Source organism: Lissotriton helveticus, chromosome 5_1 (assembly GCF_964261635.1).
Source record: "Lissotriton helveticus chromosome 5_1, aLisHel1.1, whole genome shotgun sequence".
Lineage (NCBI taxonomy): Eukaryota > Metazoa > Chordata > Amphibia > Caudata > Salamandridae > Lissotriton > Lissotriton helveticus.
Genome location: NC_136065.1, coordinates 1,100,933,103 through 1,100,951,585, shown reverse-complemented (window position 1 = coordinate 1,100,951,585; position 18,483 = coordinate 1,100,933,103).

Below are 18,483 nucleotides of genomic sequence, written 5' to 3'. Positions count from 1 at the left end.
CTGCGCTGTAGAGTGGAGCGCTGCGCTGTAGAGTGGAGCGCTGCGCTGTAGAGTGGAGCGTTGCGCTGTAGAGTGGAGCGCTGCTTTGTAGAGTGGAGTGCTGCGCTGTAGAGTGGAATGCTATACTGGGGAGTTCTGTGCTGTAGAGTGGAGTGCTGCGTTGTGGAGCGCTGCGCTGTAGAGTGGAGCGCTGCGCTGTAGAGTGAATGCTGCACTGTAGAGTGAATGCTGCGCTGTAGAGTGGAGCGCTGCGCTGTAAAGCAGAATGCTGCGTTGTGTAGTGTTGCGCTGTAGAATGGAGCGCTGCGCTGTAGAGTGGAGCGCTGCGCTGTAGAGTGGAGCGCTGCGCTGTAGAGTGGAGCGCTGCACTGTAGAGTGGAGCGCTGCACTGTAGAGTGGAGCGCTGCGCTGTAGAGTGGAGCGCTGCGCTGTAGAGTGGAGCGTTGCGCTGTAGAGTGGAGTGCTGCTCTGTAGAGTGGAATGCTGCGCTGTACAGTGGTGGGCTAAATTGGGAAGGTCTGCGCTGTAAAGTGGAGTGTTGTGTAGTGCTGCGCTGTAGAGTGGAGCATGGCGCTGTGGCGCACTGCGCTGTAGAGTGGCGCGCTGTGCTGCAGACTGGAACGTTGCGCTGTAGAGTGGAGTGTTGCGCTGTAGAGTGGAGTGTTGCGCTGTAGAGTGGAGTGTTGCGCTGTAAAGTGGAGTGTTGCGCTGTAGAGCGGCGTGCTGCGCTGTAGAGTGGAGCGCTGCGCTGTGGAGTGGAGCGCTGCGCTGTAGAGTGGAGCGCTGCGCTGTAGAGTGGAGCGCTGCGCTGTAGAGTGGAGTGCTGCGCTGTAGAGTGGAGTGCTGTAGAGTGGAGCGCTGCGCTGTAGAGTGAATGCTGCACTGTAGAGTGAATGCTGCACTGTAGAGTGGAGCGCTGCGCTGTACAGCAGAATGCTGCGTTGTCTAGTGTTGCGCTGTAGAGTGGAGCGCTGCGCTGTAGAGTGGAGCGCTGCGCTGTAGAGTGGAGCGCTGCGCTGTAGAGTGGAGCGCTGCGCTGTAGAGTGGAGCGCTGCGCTGTAGAGTGGAGTGCTGCGCTGTAGAGTGGAGTGCTATACTGGGGAGTTCTGTGCTGTAAAGTGGAGTGCTGCGTTGTGTAGTGCTGCGTTGTAGCGTGGAGCGCTGCGCTGTAGAGTGGAGCGCTGCGCTGTAGAGTGGAGCGCTGCGCTATAGAGTGGTGCGCTGCGCTGTAGAGTGGAGCTCTGCGCTGTAGAGTGGAGTGCTGCATTGTATAGTGCTGCGCTGTAGAGTGGAGTGCTGGGCTATGAAGTGCTACACTGTAGACTGGGTTCTGCGTTTTGTAATGCTGCGCTGTAGAGTGGAGCGTTGCGCTGTAGAGTGAATGCTGCACTGTAGAGTGAATGCTGCGCTGTAGAGTGGAGCGCTGCGCTGTAGAGTGAATGCTGCACTGTAGAGTGAATGCTGCGCTGTAGAGTGGAGTGCTGCGCTGTACAGCAGAATGCTGCGTTGTGTAGTGTTGCGTTGTAGAGTGGAGCGCTGCGCTGTAGAGTGGTGCGCTGCTCTGTAGAGTGGAGCGTTGCGCTGTAGAGTGGAGTGCTATACTGGGAAATTCTGCGCTGTAGAGTGGACTGCTGCGTTGTAGAATGGAGCGCTGCGCTGTGAAGTGGAGTGCTGTAGAGTGGAGCACTGTACTGTAGAGTGGAGCGCTGCGCTGTAAAGTGGAGCGCTGCGCTGTAAAGTGGAGTGCTGCGCTGTAGAGTGGAGCGCTGCACTGTAGAGTGAATGCTGCACTGTAGAGTGAATGCAGCTCTGTAGAGTGGAGCGCTGCGCTGTAGAGCAGAATGCTGCGTTGTGTAGTGTTGCGCTGTAGAGTGGAGCGCTGCGCTGTAGAGTGGAGCACTGCGCTGTAGAGTGGAGCGTTGCGCTGTAGCACTCTGCACTCAGCAACAATCTGCACTTTGTGTTCAGTGGCAATTTGCACCTTGCATTCAGTAACAATCTGCTGTCTGCGCTTAACAACAATATGCACTGTGCATTTAACATTGTACACTTAATAGCGATCTGCACCCTGCACTCATTAACAATTTGCACTTTGCACTCAGAAACAATCTGTGCCCTGCACTTAGCAGCAAACTGCTCTCTGCACTTAACAATAGGCACTCTGCACTTAACAACAATGTGCATTTTGCATTCAATACCAGTCTGCAGTTTACACTACTATGTACTTTGCCCTTAACAATACATATCGCTCTATTACATACAACTCAACAGCAGACATCCACTACAACACATACCATCTATTACAGCATACACCACACTACAAGCTAATTCTTGAGACAATAAAAAAGCTTTCTAAAACAACAATACGTTTGTTAAGTAAGGCACATATAGCTTCAATGAAGGGCAAATGCTTAAACAATTGTAAGGCATACAGCTATTTACATCGAGATGGCACTTCCCTGTTGTTGCAAAATATGTTTTTGCTTAGACATTTAGTTTCGTTCTTAGCCGTGCTTACACATTTAGTTTCATTTTCAGTCATGCATGGACAGCTGGCTTCAATTTGGACACACGAAACTGTTTCAAACGACAACATTTGCCCATTTAGATGCTATATATTCGTAGAAACTTTCTTATAACATAAAAGCCATTTTAGCACAAACAAAGCGTTTTTAAACTGCGTACATGTAACTCAGACATTAATTTTTCTTTAAAAGGACTTAGAACATTAGGTGTGTTTTAAATAGCCTTTAAAAATAACTACAATTCTTCTGAACAAAAAATGTTAAGATATCATTCTCTTTATGTGTTGCAGTTTACGCTTTCACGGCTGCAAAATACATAAAGAAACACAAAATAAAAGCTCAAACAACTGAAAGGTATATTAGCAATTCCATCCTATTCATTAAGTGCTTTTGCAATCTCACTTAAACAAAATAACTTCACATTCTCATTATTATTCTGTATTGCAGTCTATGACCACGCAGTTTTTAAATCACAAACAGTCTTACAAACCAACTAATGCTCAAATTAATATGCCATATTGTTAGAAAAGTACAATTCATTTACACGTTATTAATACTTATTACGTATACACTGTTCTATAACTAATCTACATTGCACATTCCTTTACAGTGTGCGCGCATCTTACTACAGCATGCGCCCTCACAGCGTGCACCTCTAGACAGTGTGCACCACTTTATAGTGGAAATTTCCTACAATGCCCACCCCTCTACAATGCGCACCTTACTACAATACTTATTCCTCTACAGCGTACATCCTGTTACAGTGCGCAACATTATAGCACGCACCCCTTTGCAGTGTGCACCTCTCTACAGCTTAGGCGCTTCTACAGCATGCACTACTCTACAGCGCATGCCCTTCTACACTGCATGCCTTTTGAAGCGTATGGTGTTTTACAGCGTGTACTACTGTACAGTGCACAACGCCTGCAACACCTACTCCTCTACAGCAGGCACCTTACTACATTGCGCATCTCTCTACACCATACATCCCATTACAGCGCACATCCCGGTACAATGCACATTCCTGTACAGCGTGTAACACTATAGCGTGCATCACTGTACAGCGCGCAGCCCTTTACAGCACAGACGCCTCTACCACCACTGTAAAATGCACACTCCTGTACAGCATGACACACTTCAGCGCGCACCCCTCTATAGCACAGACGTCTCTACAGGGCGCATTTCTTTACAGCATGCACCCTTCTACAGGGTGCACTTGGGTACTGCATGCATCTTTATACTGCATGCGCCTCTATACTGCGTGCGCCCCTTTACAGTGTACATTGCTCTAAAGCACACGCCATTGTACAGTGCACACCACTCTACAACGCATAGTATTGTACATCGCACATTTTCTACAATGCACAGCATTCTACAATGGACACCACTCTACAAAATGCGCACCTGTAGAATGCATAGCACTCGACAACGCACAGCACTCTACAATGCACACTTTAAAGCGCACATTGTTCTACGACGCACCTAATTGTACAATGAGCACTACTCTACAACATACACTACTCTACAACACACACCTATTTACAGCGCACACCACTCTAGCACGCACACTAATCTACAGCACATATCACTTTACAATGCATACCAATCTAAAGCACATATTAATTTACAGCGCATATCGCTCTGCAACATGCAGTCCTCTACAACACATAGCCCTTTACAGCGCACAATGCTGTACAGTGCACATCCCTGTATAGTGCATAAACTTCTACAGCATATAGCCTTTTACAGCGCATACCATTGTACAATGCATGTTGTACTACAGTACACGTCATTTTACAGCGCACGCTCCTCTACAATGCATGCTCCTTTACAGCGCATGCCCCTTGACAGCGCATGCCTAATTACAGCATATGCCCGTTTACAAAACATGCCCTTCTACAGCACACATTGTTTTGCAGTGCATACTACTATACAGTACATACAATTCAATAGCACATACTGCTCTACAGTATGCAACACTACAGTGCAAAACATTCTACAGTGTGCAACATTTTACGCACATATCAATCTACAAAGCACTACTCTACAACGTACACCGCTCTACAGCACATTCTACTGTACAGCATACATCACTCTATAATACACATCACTCTATAACATACAGTACTTTACAGTACATATTACTGTACAATGCACCACAGCTCATGGTACAAAGAGCCAAAGGTTTGGGTGCCCATCAGGTATTGCAGCGCCGACCTGACAAGGGGAAGGCTCATATGATGAAGCATGACACCTAGCTTTGGGTGTGTAAGAGCCCTAGTTACGATAAGGGAATCCCCCCTCCCTTGTCCCTGCAAACACGAAGTGGTCCAGTTGGACTCACTATGCTTTGGCCCCTCTTGGTCCTCTACCAACCACACACAGAGGAACTTCTTACTCTCTTTGCTTACTAGTCATTTTGGGGCTTGTACATGGACGTCGTTAAACACGCCCCCCCAGTCCCTCCTTTTGTTGAATAAATTATTAAAGAGATATCCCTCAACAACATAGGTAGCTGCTTATTCAGTATACCCAAAGACATGCCGCGCACTGCTCCAAGCATACGTGCCCGTGTTTCTAAAACTAAAATGCTGTAAAATATGTGTGTGACGTGCAGCCTCACATACAGACAGTTGCACACTGTACTATCTATGTAATGTGCTTAGTGCAGCAATATAGAAATAAATAAGGAAGTCAGCCACACAGACTGAAAATCGTTCCCTTATTAGTTATATGTATCATGTGTTTGGGGTACGCAAGATTCAGAGCTAACAGTGCACTATTAATGCATTTTTTTTAACATAACTGTCCCTTCCATACCTGGTATGGGGTAGTAACGGCTATATATATATATATATATATATATATATATATATATACACTTACAATTAAAAGCACACACTTACTTTACAGCTCAGTTGTCAACTCTTTGCACTGATGCTCAAAAACAATAAATATTTGCCACAAACCTTGGAGTGATTTGATCAATAAATGCCAATTTCCCAATACCCAGCTCCCAACCACCCTTTACACTTGCAGATTAGCCTTAACAATTGCAGATTAACTTGTTGTAGTACATTTGAATTTCTTTCAGTGTTCCCATACAACAGCACTCAACCTCTACACAGCACATTCAAAGCACGGCAGCGAGAACATTACTTAAGTTGCAAAAGTGTATAAGTGTTAGGAGTTGCAGTTCGCCTCCGTTCTGCAATAAAACCGGTTAGCTGAGCTCGAATCTGGAATTATTCTCAGGGTCTGAAGATATCATGGAGGTGATTTATCTCAGCCTTTCATCATTTTGTGTTCCATACATTCCGCTCAGTATAGTGTCAGAAAAAGGGGTTCATTTCAGATCCCTGTGTGCAAGCAGCTGTTAGGAGCGCACTTGTGCGTGCTCGGAGTTCACTAGTCTATGCTGAACAATCTGCATCTGTTCACGCCAGAAGTGCGTGCGTGTTTTCGGTATTACCCCCTGGCTGATAACTGAATCCATGTGAGTCTGTCATGACTAGGAAAAGTGGACGGCAGTCAGACATGTTTGAACTGGAAACAAACCACCAGTCTCTGTGCCCTTTCATCATTCAGAACTCTTGTTCCGCACACCCTTTGTTCCATTGTCCTTACCCTTCTGCCCTCTTTCGTACTGTTTCCTCCCTGTGCTTTTCTCTGCGCTATTCGCTTCTCTTCGCCCTTTATGCTTCAGTTCTCTGTGCCCCTCTACACCCTCGGATTCTCCTGACCTCTGTAACCTTCTATTCTCAGCGTCCTTGTACCTCTTCCTGCACCATGCGATGCTCTGGGTCTCTGGGCCCTTCAGTTCTCCTAGCCCCTGCGCCTTCCTTCTTGGGACCCTTTGGGCCTCTCTCCCTGGGGCCTCCAGTTCGGTCTCCCTCCTGTACTCTCTATTTCTCTGTGCCCACGACCCATTCGTCTCACTCTCTCTCTTTCCTTGCATCCTCTGGTACGCTAGGCCCCTCCTCCACCCTTGGCCTTGGGTTCTCTCACCCCCTCCCTCTGGTTCCTCTGCATCTTGCAGTTCTCTTACTTGAGCCTTCGGATCTTCAGTCCCTTTCTTTCTCTGTGGCCCCACTCCCTTCAGTACAGTGGGCCTATGCAGCTTTCGCCCCCCCCACCCCTACAACTTTTGGTTCCATTTGCTCTCTTTGAAGTTTTCTAAACACCTCCACCCTTCGGTTCTCTGCTCCTTGCACCCTTCGGTTCTCTGGCCCCTCCACCCTTCGGTTCTCTGGCCCCTCCTCCCTTCGGTTCTCTGCTCCTTGCACCCTTCGGTTCTCTGGCCCCTCCACCCTTCGGTTCTCTGGGCCCCTCCACCCTTCGGTTCTCTGCTCCTTGCACCCTTCGGTTCTCTGGCCCCTCCACCCTTCGGTTCTCTGCTCCTTGCACCCTTCGGTTCTCTGGCCCCTCCACCCTTCGGTTCTCTGCTCCTTGCACCCTTCGGTTCTCTGGCCCCTCCACCCTTCGGTTCTCTGGCCCCTCCACCCTTCGGTTCTCTGGGCCCCTCCACCCTTCGGTTCTCTGCTCCTTGCACCCTTCGGTTCTCTGGCCCCTCCACCCTTCGGTTCTCTGGCCCCTCCACCCTTCGGTTCTCTGGCCCCTCCTCCCTTCGGTTCTCTGCTCCTTGCACCCTTCGGTTCTCTGGCCCCTCCACCCTTCGGTTCTCTGGGCCCCTCCACCCTTCGGTTCTCTGCTCCTTGCACCCTTCGGTTCTCTGGCCCCTCCACCCTTCGGTTCTCTGCTCCTTGCACCCTTCGGTTCTCTGGCCCCTCCACCCTTCGGTTCTCTGCTCCTTGCACCCTTCGGTTCTCTGGCCCCTCCACCCTTCGGTTCTCTGGCCCCTCCACCCTTCGGTTCTCTGGGCCCCTCCACCCTTCGGTTCTCTGCTCCTTGCACCCTTCGGTTCTCTGGCCCCTCCACCCTTCGGTTCTCTGGCCCCTCCTCCCTTCGGTTCTCTGCTCCTTGCACCCTTCGGTTCTCTGGCCCCTCCACCCTTCGGTTCTCTGCTCCTTGCACCCTTCGGTTCTCTGGCCCCTCCACCCTTCGGTTCTCTGCTCCTTGCACTCTTCGGTTCTCTGGCCCCTCCACCCTTCGGTTCTCTGGCCCCTCCACCCTTCGGTTCTCTGGCCCCTCCACCCTTCGGTTCTCTGCTCCTTGCACCCTTCGGTTCTCTGCTCCTTGCACCCTTCGGTTCTCTGCTCCTTGCACCCTTCGGTTCTCTGGCCCCTCCACCCTTCGGTTCTCTGCTCCTTGCACCCTTCGGTTCTCTGGCCCCTCCACCCTTCGGTTCTCTGGCCCCTCCACCCTTCGGTTCTCTGCTCCTTGCACCCTTCGGTTCTCTGGCCCCTCCACCCTTCGGTTCTCTGCTCCTTGCACCCTTCGGTTCTCTGCTCCTTGCACCCTTCGGTTCTCTGCTCCTTGCACCCTTCGGTTCTCTGCTCCTTGCACCCTTCGGTTCTCTGGCCCCTCCACCCTTCGGTTCTCTGCTCCTTGCACCCTTCGGTTCTCTGGCCCCTCCACCCTTCGGTTCTCTGCTCCTTGCACCCTTCGGTTCTCTGCTCCTTGCACCCTTCGGTTCTCTGGCCCCTCCACCCTTCGGTTCTCTGCTCCTTGCACCCTTCGGTTCTCTGGCCCCTCCACCCTTCGGTTCTCTGCTCCTTGCACCCTTCGGTTCTCTGCTCCTTGCACCCTTCGGTTCTCTGGCCCCTCCACCCTTCGGTTCTCTGCTCCTTGCACCCTTCGGTTCTCTGGCCCCTCCACCCTTCGGTTCTCTGCTCCTTGCACCCTTCGGTTCTCTGGCCCCTCCACCCTTCGGTTCTCTGCTCCTTGCACCCTTCGGTTCTCTGCTCCTTGCACCCTTCGGTTCTCTGCTCCTTGCACCCTTCGGTTCTCTGGCCCCTCCACCCTTCGGTTCTCTGCTCCTTGCACCCTTCGGTTCTCTGGCCCCTCCACCCTTCGGTTCTCTGGCCCCTCCACCCTTCGGTTCTCTGCTCCTTGCACCCTTCGGTTCTCTGGCCCCTCCACCCTTCGGTTCTCTGCTCCTTGCACCCTTCGGTTCTCTGCTCCTTGCACCCTTCGGTTCTCTGGCCCCTCCACCCTTCGGTTCTCTGCTCCTTGCACCCTTCGGTTCTCTGGCCCCTCCACCCTTCGGTTTTCCTCACCACTGGGCCCTTCAGTTCTCTTGGCCCCTGCACTCTTTGGATCTCGGGGCCCTTGCGGCTTTCGGTTCTCTCTCTCCCAGCGCCATGCGCTTCTTTGGGCCTCTGAACCTTTCAGCTCTCTTCTCCTGCACCCATCGGTCCTGGGACCTGTTATGGCTGTCTGTCTATCTCTGCTCCCGCCGGCCCTGGGTCCCTTCTTGCACCCTATGGTTCGATGGCCCTCCTGTACCCTACGGTTCACTCTCTCTTCGCCTCTCTCAGCGCATCCACTCTTCCGTTCTCTTGCTCTCCTTGCAACCTTTGGTTCTCCCCCCTGCATCTTTCGTTTATCTTGCTACATATTTCGGTTCTCACGTCCGTTTGGGTCTATAATAATAAGAAATAAATGGGGTCTCTCTTTTTCTCTCCTTACATCCTTCGGTTCTCTGGGCCTCGGAGTTCTTCCGTTCCAGGAGTCCCGTCGCGGCCGGCAAGAGGGGGTAAAGGGGGGGGGAGGGAGCTCGGCGCGAGTGTGGGGGGAGCGACAGAGTAATGTAAATACAATTTCAACTAAACTTACCTTAACACCTTCCTCCAACTGCGTCCTTCGGATCACGTGCCACCGCTCCTGCTGCTCCTAGGCAGCCTCCCTCCCGCTCCCCTAAGCCACACTCACTGCATGTGGGGGCGTGGGGCCCCTCAAGAGATTCATTCCCGGTCTGATCTGGGCGGCGCGAAGAGGGGCCCAGTCCTGAGTTAGAAATGGCATCTGTTACGCCAGGGCCCGGGCGTGCGCATGCGCACCAACCATTTCATTAATGAAGAGGCCATGGCATGCGCGCACTGAAGAGGCTTGGTTGCTACCTTTGCTGAGTGAGGGGCCCCCTGAAGCGCGAGGCCCCCGGGGCCCCCCCACACTGCGGGGGCCTGTGTTACGCCCCTGTGGAGAAGGGGCAAAGTCAGCCACTGTCCGATGGCAGAACACAGAGGGACATATTCAGAAAGGCATATTGGAATATATGAAGCAGGTAATTACTTTTACATGCCATTGTGAACTGTCTCCAAAAGATTAAAAAAAATAATAATGATACACACTTGGTGCACATAAAAAGCTCTGCACTCTGTGTGTGCACTTTCACTAATATGGAATTGGACGTTTGGGGCCGTTTCACAAAAGTGCAATAGCATGTGAAAGAGCATTCGTGCATTACTACTTCCTGGCCTCATAAATGCCTTTGTAAACAGACCTCTCTATCCTGTAGTATGTGCCTCCCAACAGCCTACACCGAAAATCAATTGGTGCTGGGGTGCGTGCACGGCGGCTGGGGCCTCTCAAAGTATAAAGTCCACTCTGTCGAGCAACTGTTGGATGAAAAGTCCCATGCACAACCAGAAAGAAGCATCTCTTATTAGGGCTCCAAAAGTTAACGTTAAAAATCTTTATTCATGCCATTTTCACTTCATTCTTTTTCTTGAAATTATCAATATCAGGATTTCCGTCCTTTTACAGCATTCTTTCCATTTAACAATAATTTCAGCTCTAGCTCCTCCCCAGACTCTTGACAGGCATCCCTTCCACAGAAGTTTAAGTGAGTCATGCATTAAACTGAGGCAACGCCCTCCACAGACTTTTAAATCACTCATATTAAAGAAGCATTTGCAATGCAATAGATCTCGCGTTTACGCAAGTTTAAGCCATTGGCATTGTAAATGACAATGCCTTTTATGTTTTAAAACCAAAACATAAATAAAAAGCATTGTCATTTATAATGCCAATAGCATAAACTAGTGTAAATATGAGACCTATCCTCTCCATCCATCCATCCCCTCCACTCCACTCCATCCATCCATCCATCCATCCATCCCCCCACTCCATCCATCCATCCCCTCCACTCCATCCATCCATCAATCCATCCATCCATCCCCACTCCATCGCTATCATCTTGCAAATCATCTTTATACACCAATACAGACTTTGTTAAAAATGTAATGCAACACATTGTCATATACAATGCCAATAACTCAAACTTTAATGCTGCGAGACCTATTGCATTGCAAATGCTTGTTTAATTTGAAGGCAGCAACACCTGTATATAAGTGCAAGCTCACCTGCTTGTACATGCTGTGCAGCGCACCCGAGCAAAGTGGTGTGTGGAGCAGGCCGGCGGTACCAGTGTATGTGGGCCCCCAGGGCCGTCAATCTTGTAGCGCAGGAAAATACTACCAATGACGGCCCTAGGCATCAATTTGGACAGTTGCTGAGTGGTGCTTTTTGTACAGCAGCCAGTGACAGTGACTCTCGTACGCGTCAGTCGCACCACCCTCTCTCTCTCGGTGCGTGGGGGACGGACTGTGTGTGTCAGCTGCTCTGGTGCCTTGGTGAATTGATTACTGCTGCCAGTGCCACATAGTCCTCCCAGTCATTTACTCCGAGTCCTCCCGCTTTGAGACCCCAGACCGACCGGAGTCTCACTCTCTGAATGGATCGACGGAATGGAGTAATGCTAAACACGCACGCTCACGCAGTGTCTGTCAGACTCGGAGACCAGCCTGCGTGCACTGGGCCTGGCATGTGTGCTGCTGTGCCCCGCGGGCGCAGCCCGACCCCAGCCTTCCCTTGATTCTTGAATAAGTTGAGAATCTGATCGAGAGAGACCCACCACTGCTGGTGGGAAGCATGCCCCCTGCCCTGATTTAAGTAAGTGAAATTACATTGTTACCTCTCCGTCCAGGCTATACAGCAGCAGTAGGATCTGGTCTGTGTTGAAATATATGCCACAGAGGGTGTGTGCACTGACCAATGGGTTCCTGGCCGGGTGCAGCCAACCTAATATTTGTTAAATTAACTTCAGGGTGGCTGTTTAAGGCATCTCTGGTCCCGTTTTTCGATATGGGTGAAAGTTGGAAGAACACCACATGTGATTGAAGTTACCCGGAGGCGAGGGGCAGGCCTGTGTAATGCATGTGGATGAGAAAGCATGGAACTGCCTTCTCTGTGTGTTTTATAGTCCCTTTTTCCATGGTGGGACAGTGTGTTACTTTTGCTGCTGCATTAAAGGAAAAAATATGTGAATTGTATTTTTTTACTCTTTAAATTAATAGGTTGTAGTTCTTGGAGAAAGTTGTCAAAGCAGGTTTCGTGTTTGGGTGAAATTATTCCTTCCTAAAATGGAAGGCCTTGACGCTATGGAGTTCCTTGCAGCCTCAGCAGGTGGGGGGAATAACCTAGTTAGTCAATTTGCAAGTGACATCATGGTGTATGCCATCATCACCCATGATGTCACAATGTGTGGCATTACAGTAAGTGACATCAAAAGAAGTAACATCAGATAAGATCCTGTGCATTGGTTTTTATTAGGTATATCATGAGTGCTTTAAGCGCATTATTTGATTTAACAAATTTTGCTTTAGGGTTGTGCTGAAAAAGTGGCACACTCCTGGCGCAAAATGTAGGCCTCAACTAATTTTACAATTTTTTTAAAATCCCTGCCATAAAGAAATTGGTAACAAGAAGAAGCATGGTAGGACATCTGTTATGCTTAATTGGTTGCAAAGTCTGCGTTTTCTAATATTTTATGGGGTCTTCTGCAGAGGTGCCCAGTAAATATCAGAAAATAATAATAGGTGAGATAACTCTGGAGGTTAAAGTATTTGTTGGAGAGATCTGTTTTGTGTAGTCTGAGATCTGAATCAAAGTAGTATCGAAGGTTAATGTGTCTCTTTCAAAGCATATCATGTAATGTGCAGATGAAAGAATATTTTTTAATGTAGCTAGGTAAGTGGGCTACTGCTTTGAACACAGGTCCTTTTGTTATTTTCAGTTCATAATTAGTAAGCCTTTTAATATACCACAGTTAGCAATGTAGGATATGTGACTGCTACATCTTTTAACTCTCACTGAGTCATGCAACACATCTTGTACATTGATTTACACACTTGCACTGATTTATTGTCAATGTCTATGTTAGCACTCTGACACCCTGCATTGGGTTGAGTAGTGCTATAAAAGAAATACACTAGTGCTATTTAAATTGTGTGTAAATACTGGGACAGACCAACACATCTGACATTCTTACATGCACTTGCAAAAAGGGATGGGTTTCAAAATCTGGCAACATTGAAAGCACAAAACCAGAGCGGTGCCTCACCTTTGCGACAGCAACCAACCACTTGTGCAGTCAGCTAGGTGCAAGTTCCTTTATATCTAATGCATTAATTCTTCTAGCCTGGATGACGGGGAGAGATTGATGGTAGTAAAAGGGAGGGGGTGTCATTTTTAGGTCTCGACCTCTGCCAATGCCTCTGGCATTGCAGATGTCAAGATTATAGTAGGCAAAATAGCTCTTGAAACCAGCGAGGATTGCCCCCAATGCATGTGAGGGACTCAAGCGCGACGCTTCCCCAGCACGTGCTTGAGTACCTCACATGCATTCCCTCCCACTCACTCGCACATCAAAGGCTGCTGCTCCCCCGCCAATGCGCTCCATCCCCGCCCCCCCACAGCAATGCCAATAGCTTGTTATATGTCTCTCGCCACCGCCCCTCCGATATCGCTGTTTATTTATCTATTTTTAATTAGCGATTTGCTAATAGTTACAGCAGATGTCGCGGCTCAAACCCTGCTATAGGCATATGTTGGTGCACAGCTCCCACCTGTGTTATGTTTACATTGTGGCTAAGGCACGATTCTCTGCATCATTTGCTTCAGATGCTTCACTTGCCCGTCCCTACCGTGTGTTTTTGTGTTGCATACAATTGGGCTGCCTCCGCTTTTCATCCTTCTATTGGCAAAAAATCAACCATCAAAGAGTTGGGAAATAAAAACACTTTTGATTTTTTGAGTTTGTTACACTCTATTTGTGCGTGTGCTTTCTTTTCTTAACATTGGCTCAGCATACCTGAAGAGAGCACACCCTAAAAAAAACGCTTTTTTTATTTACATCATGTTGATTTAATGTGCAACATAAGTTTTATCACATTACTCGAGGCTTCATGACGCTAAATGCGCTTACCAGCATTGCAATATTAGACCTAATAAAAACAATTTACAAAGGGTGGAAATGTTTTGCTTCAATGGTAATCATTTTATTAATAACATTTTACACATGCATTACTCAACATAGTTCATGCCTTTTACACGTGAATATTTTTTGAACCTTTTAAGGGGGAGTTATATCAAAGCGCTTTAGATTTTGGGATTAGTATTAAAGTTTGGAAACATTCTTTTAGTAAACCAATTCCGCTGTTGCCTGTACACATTTGGAAGCTATCCCTTTTGCAAGAAATTGCAACTACTTGTCCACCCGCTTGTCTACCTCTAAATTCACAGCGGAAAGCAAGGCGCCCTGAACTTTTACCACATTCAGCGCGATTTTTACAACTTCTTTACTCAGCAGGAAAGCACCTGCTTATCTATGTTGCCATCGATTTGCCTCTTGCTGTGTTCATTCATTCCCGCACAAGTGGAACAGCCCCTCAACCTACCCTTTAATCCTTCAACTGTAACGTTCGCACCTACTTGTTTATGGTGTGGCCATAGTTACATTAGGTTTTCCCTTCCAGCGTCCCCTTCCTAGCCGCTGCACTTCCTCTGCCCTCCCCCCTTCAGCATGGCGTCTGTTTCCGCAGTAGCAGACATTTTTTTTTAAAACAAGGTTTTTTTTTATGGTTCTGGAGTGTGCATGTTTACAGTGGGCAGCGCAGGAGCCCACGCAGCAGAAAGGGCAGGGTGGGAAGCCCCCGACTCCGTTCTCCGAATTGTCCCATTGCCCCACTGGTAAACAGGACAGCACTGCGAGGTAGCGCAGGAGACTCAGGGCAGGGGGCTCCATAAGTGCTGCAGCAGCAGTACAGACACCGCCTCCTTCCTGCGCTACCTGCTGAGGCCTCCTTTCCCCTCCTTCCTTCAGAGCAGGCAGCAGCGGCCGTGCACTGTAGAGTCTGCTGGGTTGGGGCACTGCTTTCTACACTAATAGCAAAGGAGTTGGGAGAATACAGTTGCTGCTTAAAGAACAGGTGTATCAAAGGTCCAAACATTTAGCAACAAAGAGGTGGCAGTTTAATGTTGCATTTTTAACAGCATTTTCACAAATTTAAAGGCCAACTTGTTTACTAGACTTACTGTGTGCTTTCACCGGATTGATCTTGTCCACGCCCACCACCACTACCACCACGTCCTTCACCACCACCACGTCCATCACCACCATGTCCACAACCACCACGTCCACCACCACCATGTCCACCACCACCATGTCTACCACCACCATGTCCACCACCACCATGTCCACCACTACCATGGCCACCACCACCACCACGTCCACCACCACCACGATGTCCACCACCATGTCCACAACTACCACATCCAGCACCACCACGTCCACCACCGCCACGTCCACCACCACGTCCACCACCACCACGTCCACCACCACATCCACCACCACCACCACGTCCACCACCACCATGTCCACCACCACGTACACCACCACCATGTCCACCACCACCACCACGTCCACCACATCCACCACCATGTCCACAACCACCTCGTCCACCACGTCCACCACCACCACGTCCACAACCACCACGTCCACCACCACCACATCCACCACCACCACGTCCTCCACCACTAAGTTCACCACCACTACGTCCACCACCACCATGTCCACCACCTAGTCCACCACCACTACCACCACATCCACCACCACCACATCCACCACCATGTCCGCCACCACCACGTCCACAACCACCACCAGCATTTTCACAAATTTAAAGGCCAACTTGTTTACTAGACTTACTGTGTGCTTTCACCGGATTGATCTTGTCCACGCCCACCACCACTACCACCACGTCCTTCACCACCACCACGTCCATCACCACCATGTCCACAACCACCACGTCCACCACCACCATGTCCACCACCACCATGTCTACCACCACCATGTCCACCACCACCATGTCCACCACTACCATGGCCACCACCACCACCACGTCCACCACCACCACGATGTCCACCACCACGTCCACAACTACCACGTCCAGCACCACCACGTCCACCACCGCCACGTCCACCACCATGTCCACCACCACCACGTCCACCACCACATCCACCACCACGTCCACCACCACCACGTCCACCACCACCATGTCCACCACCACGTCCACCACATACACCACCACCACCATGTCCACAACCACCTCATCCACCACATCCATCACCACCACGTCCATCAACCACAACGTCCACCACCACCATATCCACCACCACCACGTCCTCCACCACTACGTTCACCACCACTACGTCCACCACCACCATGTCCACCACCTAGTCCACCACCACTACCACCACATCCACCACCACCACATCCACCACCACATCCACCACCATGTCCGCCACCACCACGTCCACAACCACCACCACAACCACCACCACCACATCCACCACCACCACATCCACCACCATGTCCACCACTACCATGTCCACCACCATGTCCACCACCACCACACCCACCACCACAGCCACCACCACATCCACCACCATGTCCACCACATCCATCACCACATCCACCACCACCATGTCTACTTCCACCACCACCACGTCCACTACCACCACTCCCTCCACCAAGTCCACCACCAAGTCCACCAATACATCCACCACCACCGCATCCACCACCACTGCGTCCACCACCACTGCGCCCACACCCACCATGTCCACCACCAACACCACCACATTCACCACGTCCACCACAACGCCCACCACCACATCCACCACGTCCACCACAACGCCCACCACCACGTCCACCACCTCCACCATCACCTCCACCACCACCACGTCCACCACCACCATGTCCACCACCACCACCACCACTTCCACCACCACCACGTCCACCACCACATTCACCACCACGTCCACCATCATCACCACGCCCACCACCACCACCACGTCCATCACCACGACGTCCATCACCACCACATCCACCACCACCACGTTCACCACCACCACGTCCACCACCACCACATCCACCACCACATCCACCACCACATTCAACACCAGTACCACATTCAACACCAGTACGTCAACCACCAGTACGTACACCACCACTATGCCCACCAACACCATGTCCACCACCATCACACCCACGTCCACCACCACACCCACCTCCACCACCACCACCAGGTCCACCACATCCACCACCATGAATGCTATAGGTGTCACATTTGCGAAAGTTATAACTATTGGCATTGTAAATGACAAAGCTATTAATTTCGCTATTTTCAAAACCAACACATAAATAAAAAAATTGTCATTTACAATACCAATAGCTCAAACTTTCCTAATGCGAGACCTATAGCATTGCAAATGCTTGTTCAATTTTCACCTAGGGCAGCAAAACACCTAGAAACGGCCCTGGAAACAAGTTATACCTAGAGACATGTATGGTGGTGGTAGAAATGTGGTGGAGTTAATCCGGAAATCAATCAAAAAATCAGGGGGGCCTAGGAGCAAGTGAAGGTCCAAAACCCATACTCCCATGAAAGCAATATATGGATAAAAAGGGGGGTGGTCTGTTCCTACAAGAAGAAAAAAAGTCTGATGTGATGTGAAGGTGGAGATTTAGCAATTACGGGGAGGGTCTTCCCAAATCGAAGCCAGAGCCCTCATACACCCAGATGGGTGTCATGCTCCATCATTGGGCTTGGTCTTCTTGTGGGGCCAGCGCTGCGATGCCCCACGGGCCCCGCTAGAGGGCTCTTAGGCTGAGATCTTCACTTTAAGCCGTAATGGTGAATAGGGGTCTGAGAATGTAGGGTAGAGGGTGCGTGGTGAAAACAATGGATAAAACTACATAAGGAGTGTCAAAACAAGGTTTTAATATACGATCTCCTGTGAAAAATCTGTCACTGGTGTGTAATGGACCATGACAGTTTCAACACGCGAAGTGTACTTAAAAGGTCGACATGTTTCACGCCTATTGGTCCAGGAGGGATCAGTGGCATTTCTTCAGGACCAGAAAAAGATTGTGAATTCTACCCTTCTTCAGTGCTGGTTTGTATGTAATGATACAAGAAGGGAAGAGCCCTGAAAGAATATATCATGTGTATCTCAACGGACATTCATTGGTAAACTATACTTGGTAATATGGTCCCTAAATGAGTACACGAAATCCCACCCTATGGTAGTGTTATCTACAACCTCATGGATCGGGACAGAAGACCGCGTCCCAATTGCAGTGAGAGAATGTTCAGCCACTACCATAGAATGGTGTATAGTAGAGAGGTGTCGAGTGAAGTGGCGTAGAGTTGAGTGGTGCATGGTAAAGTGCAGTGACCAGTGTGGAGTGGCATGGAGTGGTGTAGTGTGGAGTGGTGCAGAGTAGAATGGAGTGTTTAGGAGTGAAGTGGTACAGAGTGGAGTGAAGTGGGGTAAAGAGAGGTATGCATGGTGTGGTAGTGCACTGTCATTACAGATAACACACTTTCAATTGAAATAACCATTGCATTTGAACATACAGTTTTACTAATAAAACTACATAGCACACAAACAATAATATGTGGAAATGTAAGCACATAGTATACTGATTTGTTTTGATCGTAATACATATTTGTATTAACCACACTTTAGAAATACCAAAAAAATATGCTTCATTTTTGCTTTCCCTATTGTGAAATATCTGCACAGTTCATAAATCCTTTCACTTTGAAGTCAGGGAAACAAATGAAAACACCAAGCTCCCTCCCTATGATAGAGCTTGACATTTGACCTCTGTCTTTCAATGCACAGCAATTGTGACAAGATAAGAACAGGA